Below are 5,646 nucleotides of genomic sequence, written 5' to 3'. Positions count from 1 at the left end.
GTAAAATAAAGGAGAGGAGAGGGGGCCTCATATAACCCAAAAGATAACAGAACCTTGGGTGGGACTTCTACAGCAATGCCATGGAACCCTTCTTAGTGGATTTAATATATTGGGTAAAATTATGTTGGAATCCATAGCTTCACTCTCTTGTTCTCCATCCCACAGCAGCTCCAAAAATTCCAGAAAGGTTTTGGATGAATGGTCTGATCATGTGGAAAATAAGTTAAGCGACCTTAAGAAAAAGGATAACACTTTGGTGGCAGGAGCCATGTGCACCACATAGAGAAACTTCACTTTTGATATGGTCAGAAGCCAGGAGAGGATTAATGTCAGGGATTTAGGAGTAGAGGGGCAGCATTAGTGGAAATGGATATCTGAGCAGTGTCATGAGAGTGGGAATTCAGGGAAATGAATTAGGTTGACATGAGTTCCTAGGGAAACACTCCCTCTACCCTTCCCACCATGAAAAATTCACAGAAAAGAGAGAGGACATGTGAGCTGAACTCAACAGTTATGTAGGTTGTAGTCAGAGCCTAAGATATAATTTTGAAATTACAGTATGAGTTTACTACTGTGAGACTCTTAGGATGGCATTCATGAAGCCACAATTATTCCACATATTTGGCCTTAAAATGCCAGCTGCCTCCATCCCTGTACAGCTAAGAACAGTGAAACTGACTGATTCACTAACAGTGGCCTGAGTTTAACAGTCATCTTTATTATCCTGACCTCCAAATCTCTGTCTTATGCTCTAGTTGGTGACTATGAATAACAGAATTCATCTAAATTCTGTTGTTTCAAACAAAACTGTAAACTAGTCTTTCATGACATTGCCATTTTAAGACAAGGGTTAAGAAAACACTCAATTTTATCAAATGGAAAAGTATAGAACTAACAAGAGGCAAAACATCCTTACTATTTGGTAAGGGGTCTTGCTGGGACAGTGGAGCACCTCAGGATGTTTGCACTTGTTTTGTGTATGTGTAAATGTTTCTCTCTCTCTCTCTCTCTCTCTCTCTCTCTCTCTCTCTCTCTCTCTCTCTGTATGTGTGTATGTGTATATGTGTGTGTGCTCATGCAAGTGCATGTGTTCAAGCATGTAGAAACCAGAGGTCAATGTGAATGTCTGTATCAGTCATTATCCACCTTATTTTTTGAAAGACTTTCACTGAATGTGGATCTCACAACTAATATAGGCTGACTTATTAGCAAGTCAAGGGACTAGTCTGTTTCTACATCCCCAGTGCTAGGATTATAAGCCAGCCTTTTACATGGGTTCTAGAACAACAAACCCAGATGCTCATGCTTGCATAGTAAGCATTTTACTGACTGAGCTATCTCACTAGCCTTATTTTTTAATCCTTATTATTAAAATATCCTAAAATGAGCATTAAAAATATTAGTCTTTATACTAATCTATGACTCATCTTACTCATAACTGGACTGAACCAAGGAAGCAGATCAGTTTCCCACTAGCTGTATGACCCTGTTCTAATAAACTTTTCTGTATTTCAAATATCTCAATGAAGAAAATAATAATTATCTTTCAGGATCAATGTGAAGATTAAAGGAAATAATACAAGGATCTGACAGAGTGTATGTTCTTTCCAATCTGTTCAATAAATATTTACTAGTAGTAAATGAATAAGCAGGCAAGACATAATAAGCTAATTAATGGATGTTTCATTTCTTTTCTACCCTAGAGCCACCTAATATATAAATATAGGAAATAAAAATTAAAATTATTCCTATATGGGAATTTATAGCTTAAAAATGAGACATTATCTCATTCAATCTTCATAAAATTCTTTGAGAAGCAGTCCAGACATGGGTTGCCATTTATATTTTATAAGAAATTACAGTAAGGCTAAGAACTGTGATTTTAATTATTTATCTCCACATATTAAAGACTGAAAGAAAGGATCTGAAGAGATTGCTCATCAGTTAAGAACACTTAATGCTCTTGCTGAGAACTGAGGTTCAGTCCCCAACATTGACAACAGGCAGCTCATAACCATCTGTAACTCCACTTAACATGGATCCAACACCTTCTTCTGGTCCCCAAAATACTTGCACATACATGAAACACATACAGACATGTAGGTGTATGCACAAGTAAGATGTAAAGTACTGGTAAGTCATAAGCCATGTGGCAACTTACAGATTAAAGAAATGGGTTAATTTAAGATTTAAGAACTAGATAGCAAAAATCCTGCCACGGCCATACAGTTTGTAAGTAATATAAGTCTCTGTGTGTTTACTTGGGTCTGAGTGGCTGCAGGAGCTGGATGGACACAGAAAAACTCAAGCTATAGGATAATGCATTCAAACTATCAAAGCAGACATTTCTTTACTGAATAAGCCTTATTAATGGTTGTATCTGTCTACTGTGTGATTCCTGGAAGACTCAAAGGAGGCTTTTTCATATCAGGCTGTCAGAAGAAATCCTGCCTCTGGAAAAGCCATATTTTAATCATCATCCATTGCACTGTCTCCAAGATGCTTTGAGTGGAGCTTAGGAAGCACAGTTACCTCAGAATTGCCATTTCCAGTGTTTTGATCCACTGGAATTCACAATGATCTATTGTATAGCCAAGGAAAGATTTAGATGAAGAAGAACTCTAAGGTTTTACACACCAAGGAGGTGGACTCACTCCAAAATTCCACAAGCAGTTGACTACCTAAACAGACTACCAAACTAAAGTCAAGTAAGAAAGCAAGATTGGAGAGATGCATGACTATTCATTGTTACTGTGCTTAAGCATTTGAGTGACAGCTCCCAATGTAGTCACTCATTGCCTGTGCAATCTCCTTGTACACCTGATTGGTAGGTGTTTTCATCCTTGTCACACAAGGAGAGGATCTTCAATTTAGAGAACTCTGGTAGGTTCTCTACAATCAGTGATAGAGTTTCCATTGAAATTCTTCTTTGTCTAAACCTAAAGTTCAAGTTTTATCACCTGACTGTGATCCCTTAACTAGATCAGTATAGGATTAACAAAGAAGGAAAGATTATCAGTGTACATGGGTCATGCTAGCACCAATATTCTACTGCAATATATTCAGAATGGAGTCTGTGATTCTTTCTTTTTTCCTGGGATAGTATGAGAGAGATATGTATGAAAATTTTATACCTTGTTATCCCTTCCAGTGACAGCTGGATACTTCACCTGTTTTATAATATTCCCAAAGTTATCAGGATTGTCAAAAATTTCTTACATTATCAAGGGCACTGAAAGTCCAATCTTTCAGCCTAATCACAACCATCCTCCTCAAACCCTTCCTTGAGATCAGGCAAAGTAACTCTTCCTTTTGACACTGTCCACCTGAAGTATTTTTCCTTTAGCAGGGAGGTTTAATGGTTAGCCAAGATGCACACAGTATTTTCAGTCTAAGAAATATCAGATGGTACATACTGCTATTTATGTAAGATCATAAAACTCTATGAATTAATTCTTCATACCGAAGGGTGGACTGCATCATCCAAGCAACAGGAAACATAACAAGTTTGAATCCTTGCATTCTGATACATGAGGTTCTCTTAGCCCACCTTGTCACACTGTTTATAGACTTTAGTACAAATGGACATTACTACTTAAATCAATGCTCCTAAATGAACAGACTGTGGTTCCTTCCCTGCAAAAACATCACAGTCTTATTGGGAAACAGATGAAATGAAAAGGGACCATAAACTGTTACACACTGGGATTCAATTTTATTATTCTATAATTCATTACTCCCTGAATTTTTTGAACCTAACCTTTTTACATTGGTCAAAAGCATAATTTTTTTAAAACATGGTTGTTATCTGTAATCATCAAAATAAGGTATAGCAAAATACTTTGAAAACTAAAATGTTCTGCTAATGGACCAGTCTAAAAATTTATATATATATATATATGTGTGTGTGTGTGTGTGTGTGTGTGTGTGTGTGTGTGTGTGTGTGTGTGTGTGTGTGTGTGTGTGTGTGTGTGTGTGTGTGTGTGTGTGTATAATTGTATCATAAAATTATACAAAAACTTTTGTTTGGGCTTCATATTACCTTTCTGTCTCTTTTTCTTCCTTGCTACATAACCTCATCCACTTACGCTTATCTTTAATTTTGTTTTATCTCACTGAGTTCAATATAGTCAAAGAAAGCATCTTAACTCTTATCCCTAACAAACTGAGTTATCGAACAGAAGCATTATTTACAGAAAAATCTTCTGATGGTACAAATTCAAGTACAATGTAGAGACAAAGACACTTAAAGAAGCTTGAAGAAGAAAAGATTTAGAGGCAGATTGGGAATTGCTAGCAAGTTAAAGTAGAGCCACAGGGAATTGGAGGGATTCAGCAAAACCTCATGCCAGTGACAGACAGCAGGTTTCATGATGAGTAGAATACATGTGAGGAGTAATAAAATGCAAAACTGAAAACTTCAGATGATTAATATGGTTCCTTAAAATACATAATATGGCTCCACATTACAGCCGGTCATGATTTACTCTGAGTAAGTAATGTCAGGGCATTCAAAAATCAGCTGCACCAGCATTGGAAAGGAGAAAAGACGTCCATGGAATTATTTTAATTTAAAGTGAAAAAGATTTGGACAAAATTTAATGTTATTTCATGGTTTTAAAAAAGTTCTCTAACTAAAATGGAAGGAAACTTATGCAAGTTAGTCCTCTCGTGGACTGGAAGGGTTTGGGAATGCACAATCTGCCCCCCCCCATGTTGTTTCGCTTTGGATGGGCAAAATGCAGTCACACTTGAGTCCATAAATGTGAAGCCAAAATGAAGTTCAATCCCTTTGTAACTTCTGACCAAAGCAAGAACTGCAAACAGCATTTCAATGCACCTTCTCACATTCAGAGGAAGATCATGTCTTTCCCCATTTCCAAAGAGCTGAGACAGAAGTACAGAGTTTGGTCTGTGCACATTCAAAAGGATGATGAAGTTTAGGTTGTCCAAGGACACTATAAAGGCCAGCAGACTGGCAAAGTGGTCCAAGTGTCCAGGAAGAAATACGTCATCTACATTGAACAAGTACAGTGAGAAAAGGCTAATGGCACAACTGTCCATGTGGGCATACACCCCAGCAAGATGGTTATCACCAGTCTAAAGCTGGACAAAGACTGCAAAAAGATCCTGGAAATGAAAGCTACGTCTAGACAAATAGGAAAGGAGAAGGGCAAATACAAGGAAGAAACAATTGAGAAGATGCTGGAGTAGGGGTGTGTCATACACAGCTTTCATTAAAGACTGCTTAAATAGTCACAAAAAAAGTTCTCTAAAATGGAAGGAAACTTATGCAAATTGATACACTCTAATAAGCCATAATAAATGAAATTACAGCTAACATCATAACTGACTCTGAGAAACTAAGTCACTTCTCCTTACAATGAGGAAGGTATAACAACACCACTTTTTTCCCTTTATACAGCATTTCATTTTGTGGTCCAGACTGGCCCCTAAAACACAATTATGCTTTCATCTCTCATGTGCTAGGATTTCAGGTATATGTGACTAAGCCTGGCCTCATCACTTCTATCAAATATTGTTCCAGAGGCTATATAGTAAAAAGAGAAAGAGGAGAATTGTATTCTGATTGGAAAGGAAGAAGTAAAATTATGTTTATTCACAGAAATCATGTTTGTTCATGTA

The 5,646-nt window shown here is 37.1% G+C and overlaps 1 pseudogene; it reads left to right on the top strand.

The window, feature by feature from the left end:
• Window positions 1–4,776: 4,776 nt before the first annotated feature.
• LOC118597504 lies at window positions 4,777–5,214 on the top strand (annotated as a pseudogene).
• Window positions 5,215–5,646: the final 432 nt, after the last annotated feature.

The sequence above is a fragment of the Onychomys torridus genome, chromosome 16 (genome assembly GCF_903995425.1).
Source record: "Onychomys torridus chromosome 16, mOncTor1.1, whole genome shotgun sequence".
In the NCBI taxonomy this organism is placed as follows: domain Eukaryota; kingdom Metazoa; phylum Chordata; class Mammalia; order Rodentia; family Cricetidae; genus Onychomys; species Onychomys torridus.
Note: the sequence above shows the minus strand (reverse complement) of the source record. Positions and strands in the feature narration are given on the sequence as shown.